At 45.1% G+C, this 13,735-nt stretch overlaps 1 protein-coding gene across 13 annotated transcripts in view; it reads left to right on the top strand.

The window, feature by feature from the left end:
• Positions 1–13,735, top strand: part of TSPAN18 (tetraspanin 18) — a 414,388-nt gene that overhangs the window by 277,362 nt on the left and 123,291 nt on the right. The window lies entirely within an intron of this gene.

Raw genomic sequence — 13,735 nt, 5'->3', positions numbered from 1 at the left:
GTCATACGCTCAGCCTCTTTTGTCCAGAGGCTGCACATTCATGACGGAGGATGCCATAGAATCCTCACAGCTCCACGTTCCTTCATTTAAGTTGCTATGGTGCACAATTACAGAAAATGCACTTTTTTATTATTTGTGCTTCAGTATACAACACTGTAACAGACAAAGGCATGTGTTCCATGGAGATTATGGGTCTGTTTTACTCTCTATGACATGGGAGCATTTTCCACCCATTGCACATGATTCTCACAAGTTTTCTATTCTAGTGCTTTGACAATATAGGAGAATTCAAACCAATCATGAAATTACCACTACGGATTTTGTGTTGTATCCTGAGAACGGTGCTGAGCCCAGGAAAGTAATATTTTCAGTGAGCCATAGGGGAAAACAGACTACTTGGATTCAGACAGTCCACTGTAGTCTGCAGTCTATAGTTTTCTGTGAACCTTATATGATTTGTCTGTGAAATAACAGTCTTTGGATTCGTATCCACTTTGAGTGAGTTTGTGTCAGGGTGGAAACTGAGCCCATAGAGCCCCAGAGCAGTTCTGATTCTGAGGAAGAACAGCAATCTGTGGGAGAGGAGCTTGCTCATCTCTCACAAGCACAGCAGCTGGCAGAGATTCCTCCTGCCAGTATTCCTGGGATAGATAGTGACCCTGGAAGTGAGAGGGTGCTGGAGGGGGGCTTGCTGGACGCTAGGCGCGGACGCAGGGAGCGACAACAGATGGAGGGCACCGAAAGGAGGCGCTCCGCTAGTTTGGCGCTAAAACAATGGTCGCGTCCGAGGACCCAAGGATAAGAGGGAGGATCTCTCCATAGCCCATAAGTTCAGAGTCTTCCCACGGTTCTCCTTCAAACGGGGACCAACTGCCTTACCTGGAGCTTAGGCTACTCTGCTATCTACCCCAGTGCTGTTCCTTGCTTTGTCGCTAGTGATTAGTATCTGTAAGAGTCATAAAGTAATAAAGGAATAAAGCCTTGGAAAGAATCCTCATCGTCTGTGTCCTGAGTTGGCTATTGGAGGGGGCTACAAGAGGCAGCTAGGGTGCTCCTGACAGTTTGGTCTTGAATCCTGTGCCTTGGGCTCAGAGCCATTATGACTTTTGGGAGTAAATACCAATTATTTTACCCAGTTTTATCTCATGCTTTTTATGCTACAACTACCATTGGATGGAAAGAGCGACTTGATAATGAGCTTGCCTGGAATGCCAGTGAGATTGGTATGAAGCAGTTAAATGGCTGTGTGAGGCTTCCAATATTCCTCATTACCTTCCTGATAGATAATTCCTCAGTCATTGTTGAAGCCTATGGGATTTTAGCTACTTAATTATCCTCTTTTCTTGTTAAAGAAGATCTCCTTTTATGGGCAAAGAGCTGTGTTTGACTTCTGTTCAAGAGACTTTCTTGAGCTTTATATCAAAAGATTTCAAGCCCTCAAAGTAGGAGGTCTGTTGCTGAGGAGGCTGTGCTTGGAAATACTTTTTGTGATTGGACAGCCTGCTGGTGGGGAATAGTGGTGACTGTAGTTAATCATGGCCACCTGATCGAAGAATGTGTAGGCCCTTCTTCATAACAAGGCCACGTAGCCCTCTGCTGTATTTAATAGGTGTAGCGCCTTTATTCTTACTATGTGTACTGATTTGGCTAGCTGCCTTCCTACTGAACTCACCTGGCTGGCCCTTAGTTTTAAACTGTCTAAGCTTCTTTTTTTCTTTACTTGAATGCCATTAAACTTTCCATACAAGTAGGTAGGCTCAGAGCAAGGAATGGGAGCAGCTGTATTGGAAAAATATCTTCCAAACATCTTCCATGTTAATGTTTATATTCTGAAATGTTTCATAGTTAGGCTGTGAAATGCAGTGTGATAACAAAAATTACATATGTGATACCTAAATATGAAAATGTGCTTTATGAATTACATTTTTTAAAAAATTAATACTTCCATATATTGGGAGTTTGGGGCAGTAATCAGACATCAGGCTCCCTCCTTAGTTTCCTGGTTTACCATGAGATCCAAATCAGGCAAATTCTGAATACCACCAATAATAGTTTGCCTCCAGACCAAAATAAGACAATACTTTATCCCCCATCATGCTTTACTCATGTGAAAAGGCAAATTGTGTTGATAGGGGCTGCAGGGTTGTCCCTTTTACCATGCTCCTGTCAGGGTGGACACTGAGCCCATAGAATGCCAGAGTAGTTCTGATTCGGAGGAAGAGCAGTCGCTCCTGGGAGAGGAGCGCGCCCCTTTTTCCCAGGGCCCGCAGCTGACAGAGATTCCTTCCACCAACATTCCTAGATTAGAAAGCAGTCCAGGGAGTGACCCAGCACTGATAGCAGACTAGTTGGATGCGCGGCACAGACGCAGAGAGCGGCGCCAAATGGAGAGCGCGGAAAGGAGGCGTAGCGCCCGGTTGGCGCTCAAAGAACGGTTGCGCCCAGAGGATCCAAGGGAAAAGGGGAGGGATTCTCCCTAGTCCTTATATTCAGGGGTCTGCCAGTAATTGCCTTTCAAACGGGGACCAACTGTTCCAACTTAGGGCATAGGGATGCTGCTGCTCAGATCTAGTTGCTACCTGTAGAGTTGTTAAGTTGTAAAAGAAGAATAAAGCTTTGAAAAGTATCCCTTTGTCTGCGTCTGGACTTGGCTACTAAATTAGACTGAGAGAGCCCTCCAAAGAGCCCTTGACAGCTCCTGACATTGTGCAGTCCTCCTGATTCACCATCCATGTGTTAGTGTGGTTGTTGGAGGCAGGGAAGGTTTTGTGTGTAGACCTGTATGCATGGAGGTTTCCTCTATGTAGACCTCAACGCATGGTGGCTTCCTCTGTGTACACCTCCACACATGGACGCTTCCTCTGTGTAGATCTCTACATGCAAAAACCTGCTACATGAAAAAACACTAGGGATGTTGCGGGCGCCCGATACGGGGGTGGAGTCCAACAGACTCCCCACCACTTGGCCCCCAGGACCCCAGTTTTCAGACTGCATATCACTCACCAGACCTGTCCGTGAGCACTGAGCACCACATGGTGTGCAAGCGCTCAGCAGCCCACCCACTCTTCCCCCGAGCCGCCATTTTGTGCAACAATGGCAGCTTGGGTATTTCCAGGAAGGAAACATTGCATTTTGTTGTTTATTCGGTCAGTCGCTTCCGACTCTTCGTGACTTCATGGACCAGCCCATGCCAGAGCTTCCTGTCGGCCGTCGTCACCCCCAGTTCCCTAAGGTCGAGTCCGTCACCTCCAGAATATCATCCATCCATCTTGCCCTTGGTCGGCCCCTCTTCCTTTTGCCTTCCACTTTCCCTAGCATCAGCATCTTCTCCAGGGTATCCTGTCTTCTCGTTATGTGGCCAAAGTACTTTAGTTTTGCCTTTAATATCATTCCCTCAAGTGAGCAGTCTGGCTTTATTTCCTGGAGTATGGACTGGTTTGATCTTCTTGCAGTCCAAGGCACTCTCAGAATTTTCCTCCAGCACCACAGTTCAAAAGCATCTATCTTCCTTCGCTCAGCCTTCCTTATGGTCCAGCTCTTGCAGCCACAGGTTACTACGGGGACATTGTGCCCATAAAGGGCAATCTATGCAATCTACGCAACATTCCATTCCTGGAAATGCCCGAACCACCATTGTTACTCAAAATGGTGGCTTGGGGAAGGAGCAGGCAGATCTATGGTGCTTGTCAGTCACTCGCCAAGCCATCGAGGGGCTCGCATGGTGCAGCAAATGGTCACAGACGGCAGCAACTTGGCAAGAGACTGATGGCCCAGATGGAGGTGAGTCTGTCTGTTCCTAATCGATGCTAATCTATGGATCGTAGGGGGTGGGGCCTGAAGGGGCTGGGAATGGAAGCCACATGATGTCAGAGGTGGGCTAAAGGCATGACCCCATAGCCCCTTTCAGTATACAAATATTCATGCAAATAATGCATGAAGGGGACTAGTTTGAATTGGGTTTAGTCTGGTTAAAAGTGGGTTTGGTCAGGTTTGTGTGAACCTGGAAGTGGAGGATGAAATCATTACATGAGGAGATGATGGAGAGAAGTCACATGGGAGCATTGATCACATTCCTGACAGCTAAACCATGGCTATGGAAGTAGTTTACTCATTTGTCTAGCTCACTACCATAACATGAATCCTTTGTTCAGTGAATGTGAAACACGCATATCTATTTCACTTTGTCAAAAGTTGATATGTGATACTCCACCCTTAATCTGGTCAGCTTACTTGGCTATTGTCATAAACAACTAAGGGTGACCGCCTATCCAATGCAGGGCGGAAGCATGGAGGGGATCATTCCCTCCATGCTTCTCCTGACCTGCATTTTCGGCTAGAGAGCCGATTGCGGCTGTCTAGCCGCAGGAGGGCTGAGTGGGGGAGGAGGCTGTTGTACTGCTGCATTGGATGTGTCTAACCAGCATTTCTGCCTTCCCCACCCCAGAACGTCCCTCAGAACGCCCCTTTTCGGCCACTCCGTGCTCCTCTTGCGAGCGCAGAGCATGAAGCTGAGGCAGCGTGGAAGAGGGGGGAGGTCAGTTTTCCAGGAACTGACCTCAGAGCGTGGGCTTTGAGGTTGGTTCCCAGGAAACCAGATATCCTATGGCCGTCTAGTTGCTGTCTAGCGGTCATGGGATTGCTTTCAAGGTTGGATCTGAGCCCATAGAGTCCAAAAGTAGCTCTGATTCTGAGGAGGAGATAGAGTCCATGGAAGAGGAACCCTCTCAGGTTTCAGAGGTGCAGCTGGAGGGGGAGCCCCCCCCTGCTCACATTCCTGGGAGCGATACTGACCCTGGCATGGAAAGGGAGGGACAACTTGAGCTTTTAGACACGATGCGCAGGTGCAGGCACAAGCGAGAGGTTGCGGGAGCTGAGCTGAGGTGCTCAGCCCGTTTGGCTCGACATCAGCAGCTGTGCCCCAAGGCCCCACGGGAAAGGGGGAGAATTTCCCCTCCTATTTCTTAAGGTCAGAGAGTTGCTGCGCTTTTCTCCAAAGGAAGACCAACTGACGTCCTAACCCTTAGAAACCCCTAGTAGGCTGTTCCTTTGTATTTCCCCTGAGTCTCAGGCAATTAGCATCTGTAAGCCTCATTAGGTTGAATGGAAATAAAGCTTTGGAAAGCAGCCCTTTTGTCTGACTGTTGATTCTGGCTATTGGAGGGCTCAGAAGACAACAGGGGCATTCCTGACAATTGCTCCCTAAATGTACCTGTATACACTAGGCATCCTAAAATCACTGTGCTTCATAATCACTTGGCCTTTGTTAAACCTTGCCACCTTCTACTGAAATTTCTTCCCCCTACCACTAAAATCTGGAATGGTGTTCCTGCTGTCTACTCCATACAGATTGTCCATTCAGACCTGTCATGTATGCCTTGACAGTTCACAGAAGTAGTAAGCTACCTTTGTAAATAAACACACCTGTCAAACAGCTCGTATTTTGTTGCATTGAAATGCACCATTGTATGTATGTATGTATGTATGTATGTATGTATGTATTTATTCATTTCATTTCTATACCGCCCAATAGCCGAAGCTCTCTGGGAGGTTCACAAAAATTAAAACCAAACAGCACACAATAAAACAATTTAAAATATATAGAACATTAAAACCACAATATAACAATACAACCACAATAAAACCTAGCAGCAGTGCAGGAGTTTAAAATACAGATTTAAAACAGCAAAGCTAAAAGTTTAGAAAGCTAAAATGCTAAAATGCCTGGGAAAATAAAAAAGTCTTCACCTGGCGCCGAAAGGAATACAATGTAGGTGCCAGGCGAACCTCACTAGGGAGCTCATTCCAGAGCCGGGGTGGCAAGTGATTGCCACAGCAGAAAAAGCCCTCCTCCTAGTGGTCACCCGCCTCACTTTCTTTGGCAGGGGCTCACGGAGAAGGGCCGCTGATGATGATCTTAAGGTCTGGCAGGCACATATGGGAGGAGGCGATCCTTCAGATAACCTGGCCCCAAGCCGTTAAAGGCTTTAAATGTTAATACCAGCACTTTGAATCGGGCCCGGAAATGGACTGGCAGCCAGTGTAGCTGAAAAAGTACTGGCGTAATGTGAGCTCGCAGGCCAGTCCCTGTTAACAATCTTGCTGCCCTATTTTGGACCAGCTGAAGTTTCCGGACCGTTTTCAAAGGCAGCCCCACGTATAACGCATTGCAGTAATCCAGACGAGAAGTTATCAGAGCATAGATAACTGTAGCTAGGCTATCTGTGTCCAGATAAGGGCATAGTTGGTATACCAGCCTAAGCTGATAAAAAGTGCTCCATGCCAGTGAGTTCACCCATGCCTCAAGTGACAGTTCTGGATCCAAGAGCACCCCCAAACTATGAACCTGATCCTTTAGGGGGAGTGCAACCCCCTCCAGAACAAGTTGGATATCACCTAGCTGGGCAGACGAACCACCCACTAACAGTACCTCCGTCTTGTCTGGATTGAGTTTCAGTTTATTGGCCCTCATCCAATAATTACCGTGCCCAGGCACTGATTCAGAACAGCCACTGCCTCACCTGGTTTTGATGAGAAAGAGCGGTAGAGCTGGGTGTCATCTGCATATTGATGGCACCTCAGCGCACACCTCTGGATAACCTCCCCCAGCGGTTTCATGTAGATGTTAAACAGCATAGAGGATAAAACAGAGCCCTGTGGAACCCCATGGCACAATTGCCATGGCACAGACCAATAATCCCCCAGCACCACCTTCTGGAATCGGCCATCCAAGTAGGAGTGGAACCACTGTAGTGTAGTGCCTCCAACTCCTAACCCAGACAACCTATCCAGAAGGATACCATAGTCGATGGTATCGAAAGCTGCTGAGAGGTCCAGAAGAATCAACAGGGTCGCACGCTCCGTGTCCCTCTCCCGGCAGAGGTCATCCCACAGGGCGACCAAGGCAGTTTCTGTTCCAAAACCAGGCCTGAAGCCTGATTGAAATGGATCTAGATAATCCGTTTCATTTAACAGTGCCTGGAGCTGTCCTGCAACCACCCGCTCAAGCACTTTGCCCAGGAAGGGGATGTTGGCCACTGGCCTATAATTATTAACATCCTCTGGGTCCAGGTTAGCCTTTTTCAGGAGTGGTCTAATTACTGCCTCTTTTAAAGTGGCAGGCACCACTCCCTCTCTCAAGGAGGAATATACAACCTCCTGGACCCAGCCGGACATCCCCTCCTTGTTTGATTTAATAAGCCATGAAGGGCAAGGGTCAAGCACACAAGTGGTCGATCAGACTTGGCCAAGCACCTTGTCCGCATTCTCAGGCCTCAGTAACTGAAACTCATCCAATAAAACTGGACCAGATGGTGCTCTGAATGCTCTACCAATGGAACTGCATTAATCGTGGTGTCCAATTCATGATGCATCTGAGCAACTTTATCTTCAAAGTGCCGTGCAAACTCGTCACAGCGTGCCACTGAGGGTTCCACCGTCTCTCTCCCTAACCCAGAATGTAACAGGTCGTGAACCACTCGGAAAATCTCCACTGGACAACACTGAGAAGATGCAATGCTGGTGGAAAAGAACTGTCTCTTTTCCACCCTCACCGCCACAGAGCAGGTTTGATAGTGGGCTCTTACCTGTGTTCGGTCAGACCCAGCACGAGTTTTCCTCCACCTGCGTTCTATAAATGAATCCATAACGGAGGGTGTGCATCCCAAACTAAGCTTTGGGCCGCCCCAAAACATATACCCAAACTTTAGGCAACATGGCCCCTATGAAGTACCACAGCCTCATGTCAGGTCTGATGCTTAACTGTGGCACAAGATACTGTCAAGCATGGGACCCCCATGCCAATAATATGCAATGTACATAGAAATGAATACATAACTGGGGGTGTTCACCAAACAGTAAGCTTTGGGCCACCTCAAATCAGACACCCAAACCCCTGGTGGAAAGTCCTCTACAAGACCTCTACAAGATGGCATATCATCACATTTGTTACAATGTTTTGTTTGGGCGCAAGTCACTTGTGCATTCAAGCCCATGCCAATAATATCCAAGGATTTTCTCAGTGGCCACTCCCAGACTCTGGAACTGTCTGCCAAGGGAGTCTAGGTTAGCTTCCTCTCTGTTGTCCTTCCTCCAGTAGGCAAAGACATTTTTATTCAGTCAGGCCTTTAAGCTGGTCCTTTGCTGAATTGGCTGGTGCTGCTTATTTTTATTGTGTTTTTAATGTATTTGTTCTTCTGCTATGTTTTAACTACGATTTTGTTTTAATTTGGTTTTTATTGTTAGTCGCCTTGAGTGCCATTCTTTAGCAGAAAGGCAGGATATAAGCAAATAAATAAATAAGGAAAAACAAAGCTTTGGGACACCCCAAATCATACATCCAAAAACTCCAAGAGTGGGCTCTGTGAGATGCTAGAGCACTGACTCAGCACCAAGGCTTTGTTGGGGTGCAAGACACTTTCAAGCGGTCCCCCATGGAAATAATACTCAGTGTATGCAGAAATGAATACAGGAGTGGTGATGTGCACCTCAGAATAAGCTTTGGGCCTCCCCAAACCATACACAGAGACCTGTATGGGATGAGTGACATACGATCTCATCCGGCCCAACTTTTCATTTGGGCACAGGGTACTGTCAAGCATGTGAGAACATGCCCACTGAGTGTATTAATAATCTTTGCTGGGAAAGGCAAAAAGTTAACTTGGGACACATGGAATATATTTCCAGAAGTCACAGCTGTATTTTTGATACTGGCACAATACATATCCCTGATAATACCATGGTGCTTTTTGAAAGGTTTGTGGTATTTCAAAGAGATCCCAAGTTACGAAATCCTGCAGACTAAGTCTGAGAGAGAAAAGATGGTTCTCATAGGCAGCCAAAGTTTATTTGGGGGGTATTAATATTTGGTGTTAGTATTAGGTCTGTGATGGATATAAAATAATATCTCAGGGGCATTATCTTGCATTGTTTAATAGCATTTTAGTGAACCACTTGCAGGCTTATTTATTTAAAGAGATGTTGTAAGAGTTTCATATTACATTATGAGCATGCACACTCCTTGTTTTGAGTTTTTTGTCTCTGTACATTCAGTTTAAATTAGTCATCTAATTCTGTTGAGATCTTACCATCACCACTGGGAACATTCTTTTAAAATACAGAATATTAGTTTATAAGCGAAAAGTATAAACATGAAAAGTCACCTATTTCAAGACAGGAGTAGGTGTGTGTGGGGGGGCAGGGGGGCGGTCCATATCAGGAAATGTTTAGGCATTATCCATGCATGTCCGTGAGATGTTCGATGTTTTTAACCAAGTAGTACAGTTAGTCAAAAATCCTCTCTGCTAACATTCAAGCCTGACAAAACAAAAGGCAGGAAAATAGTAAGGAACTGAGCAATAATTTATTGGCCAGTATTAAGGCTGTGAAAGCTCACTTTTTAAACTTTTGACTACTATGCTTGCATACAATAACATAAACTTCCTTGTCTGAGTGCCTGCCTTTGCTGCTCAGAAAGTTCCATTAGTGACCCTAATTACAATGGTACATCAGTTAAAATAGCCACAGGCTATGGACAGTTTTATATATCTAAAGAACATTATTCCTTCTTACTGGAAAGGAAAAAAAATGCCTGCTATCCCAGAATTCCTCCCCACAACAGTCAGAAACATTGTCTGCTTAACCATAACCATTGTTTTCTGTGTTTTGTGTTCCTATTTGTTTCTAAATTGATAGAGCCACTAATAGACAACACTGGCCACATGAACTTCCTTTGTATCTCAAGTTCTGGCGTGTGCCTGTGCCTTCATTTCTCCCAAGCTATTCTAGCAAAGTTGCTCTGATGCATAGTTTGCAAGTATTCAAATTTTTATCATCCTATAGCATGGCCTTGTATCTTCCTGTCTACATACTGCTTGTGATAAATTGATAGGTGTGTATTGGTGGCTATACTTCACAGCTATGTTTCTCAACTGCCCATGCCATCCAAAACTTTATCTTTTGAAGAAGCTGCTTGATCTTATCTCTCTTTTCAGTGTCAGTAGAATATGTGGTTAAAAAGGCCGCGGTGGCTTAGTGGTTAAGACGCTGAACTGCAGACCGGAAGGTCGGCAGAACAGCAGTTCAAGACCTGAGTGCTGCGTGACGGAGTGAGCTCCCGTCTTCAGTCCCAGCTCCTGCCAACCTAGCAGTTCGAAAGCAAGAAATTGCAAGTAGATAAATGGGTACCGCTTTGGCGGGAAAGGTAACAATGTTCCGTGCACCTCAGTGTACAGTCATGCCGGCCACATGACCACGGAAGCGTCTTCGGACAGCGCTGGCTCTTCGGCTTAGAAATGGAGATGAGCACCACACCCTAGAGTCGGACACGACTGGTTGGGGACACCTTTACCTTTAGAATATGTGGTTATAATTATCAGGAAGGATGGAATGATGACATATCCTGGCCACCTAGTGAAAGCAGAGCATGGTCCACAGGGCATGTATCATTTTGGTTGTGTGATTCAGATGAGGGGTTGCTTTAGGGCTCAGGGGGGAAAGAGGGACCTTTATAATACTTTCAGTGGTTTGATTTATTGGTTTCATTCATTGATTTATTTATAAATTTATGCTCTGACTTAGATTGATGCTCTTTCTGACTTGGATTCCTGCATTGAGCAGGGGGTTGGACTCGATGGCCTTGTAGGCCCCTTCCAACCCTACTATTCTATGATTCTATTCTATGATTCTATATTAAACATGCCTATAACATGACTTTCTGCCACTTTTCACCCTTCAAGGTGGTTACAAAAGCCTTTATAATTGAAATTTGTATTGTCTTCTAATATACCTGTTGGATATTAGTTTTATTTTACTTGTTGTGGCGAAGGAGCTTGCGTAACTCAGTGAAGCCATAAGCTATGCCGTGCAGGGCCACCCAAGGGGATTGGAATGCTAAAGTAGGAAGTCAAGAAATCACCGGGATAAGAGGCAAGCATGGCCTTGGTGTACAAAATGAATCAGGACAAAGGCTAATAGAGTTTTGCCAAGAGAACACGCTGATCATAGCAAACACTCTTTTCCAACAGCACAAGAGGCGACTCTACACATGGACATCACCAGATGGTCAATATCGAAATCAGATTGATTATGTCCTTTGCAGCCAAAGATGGAGAAGCTCTATACAGTCAGTTAAAACAAGACCTGGAGCTGGCTGTGGCTCAGATCATGAGCTGCTTCTTGCAAAATTTCAGCTTAAATTGAAGAATGTAGGGAAAACCACTAAACCATTCAGGTATGACCTAAATCACATCCCTTATGAATATACAGTGGAGGTGAGGAATAGATTTAAGGGATTAGACCTGATAGACAGAGTGCCTGAGGAACTATGGACGGAGGTCCGTAACATTGTTCAGGAGGCAGCAACTCAATCCATCCCAAAGAAAAAGAAATGCAAGAAAGCCAAGTGGCTGTCTGATGAGGCTTTACAAGTAGCTGAGGAAAGAAGGGAAGCAAAAAGCAAGGGAGAAAGGGGAAGATATATCCAACTGAATGCAGAGTTCCAGAGAATAGCAAGGAGAGACAAGAAGGCCTTCTTAAATGAACAATGCAAAGAAATCGAGGAAAACAATAGAATGGGAAAGACTAGAGATCTTTTCAAGAAAATCAGAGATATCAAGGAGGTTAAATCAGTCAGTCCTAAAGGAAATCAATCCTGACTGCTCATTGGAAGGACAGATACTGAAGCTGAAGCTCAAATATTTTGGCCACCTAATGCGAAGAGAAAAGTCACTGGAAAAGACCCTGATGCCTGGAAGGATTGAAGGCAAAAGGAGAAGGGGACGGCAGAGTATGAGATGGCTAGATAGCATCACTGATGCAATGAATATGAACTTGAGCACACTCCAGGAGAGAGCAGAGGACAGGAAGGCCTGGTGTGCTATGTTCCATGGGGTCACGAAGAGTCAAACACGACTTAACGACTGAACAACAACAACAACAATCAAGGTTTTAAAATAATTTATTATTTATGTTTTATACCACCGTGGAATCTCATTTGAGACATGGTATAGAAATATTTTACACATTTAAATAAATAAATAACCATTAATACTGAAATCCAGATAAGACTAAGTACCCAAACATATAAGCCAGTGTAACAGAAATAGCAGAACCAATCAGGCAGAAATAAAAAGTCATCCATTGAATGCTCAGGAAAATAAAACAAAATTTTAACTTGGTACCTAAGAGATAAAAAGCTAGGCAGCAAATGAATATTTCTGGGGAGGGTAATTCCATAATTTTTTCCTTGTTGCCTGGCGCTGAGAGACCTGCCATGTGACTGTAGCAAGCAAGCAAGCGAGCGAGCAAACCATCCTTTTAGCCACTCTCAATGCCCCTGAATTTGCATTGCACTGACATTGGGAAGGGGTTAAATGAATAGTTTACTGTTTCATTTGTTGCAACTGGGCAATGTGCAAGGCCATGGAGAGAGAGAAAAATACTTGAAGGAACCCATCCTGTCCATTGGAGAGGAAGGTGGTAACCATGTTGGGCCTACCTGGGGCCCTGACATTTGCTGGCATTGGGCCTGATGGCTACATTTAGACAATTCTCTACATTAGCCTTCCTCAGCCTGGTGCCCTTCAGGTGTTTTGGACTTTAACTCCCATTAGCTGCAGCCAGCATGGCCAGTAGTCAGGAGTGTTGGGAGTTGTAGTCCAAAACATCTTGAGGGGACTAGGTTAGGGAAGGCAGCTCTAAGATATGGCTTGGAAGATCAGGAATGATCCATGGATATGAACACTCCTTCCTCTCTCTCCCTAGAGATGTGAAGGGCTGTAAAAACTGGGAAACATTTTTGGGTTTTTGCTGGCCCTTCACATCTCTATCCCCCATCCATTCCCTGTCATCTGACATGTGGGACTTAATAGGTTACATTCTGTCTAATCAAACCATAGTTTGTCATTACATCCATTCCAGCAGACTATGGTCTGGGTGAACCCTCCACACTGAAATGGCAAACCACAGCTTTATCCTGGTTTGGAAAACTTGCTCAGGCCATAGTTTTCTGTGTGGATGTAATGACAAGCTGAGTTTGATTAGATCAGGAAGTAGTATATTAAATGATGTGTAAGGGAAAGAGGGAAGAGATAGGGAGGGAGAGGAGAGAGCGCTTGAACCTATGGCTTGTTCCTGATATTCCAAGCCATGGTTTGGGGAATGCATCAATACTGGCAGTAAGTAATATTTTTTATTATTATTATGGGCTTTGTCATCCCAGAAATGAGGACATAGAAGTTGTTATCCTGCATATCATCAGGATCATTCATGGGGCCCATATGTGTAAACATGTATTGCTGTTTTAGACATCCAACTTCCTGAGCAGTATATTTCGTTCTAAAATTTGAATATGTAAGACTCTGTTGGCCATACAACATGGATATTTTGTTTACTTTCCATATTATAAAGAAACACCTTTTGGACCAGTAACTATCATAACTTGCTGGTGAGATGTTTTGTACACTTAACAGTTTGAACTCTATTCAGTTGGATTTAGCATGCTTCCAGACAAGGCTTTCATGGTGCCACTGCCCTGCTTTGTTCACAGAATTTGGTGGGGGTTCAGATGATCCTTCTCTTGTAACCCTCCAGTATTTTCCCATAGATTCTCCCATCTTTTCTCTTACTGCAGAAAATCTGTTAAGGAGAAAAAGACAGAATAGCTGCTTAGTAGCTCTAGAAGCCCTCTGTCTGGAAGTACCTGTACATTCAGATAACTGTGCATAGGACTGCAGCCTTC

This window comes from Heloderma suspectum, chromosome 1 (assembly GCF_057233095.1).
Source record: "Heloderma suspectum isolate Gila_16-S chromosome 1, 16-S_ref, whole genome shotgun sequence".
Classification (NCBI taxonomy): Eukaryota; Metazoa; Chordata; class Lepidosauria; order Squamata; family Helodermatidae; genus Heloderma; species Heloderma suspectum.
The sequence above is the reverse complement of the archived record's forward strand: the minus strand, read 5'-3'. Positions and strand labels throughout refer to the sequence as shown.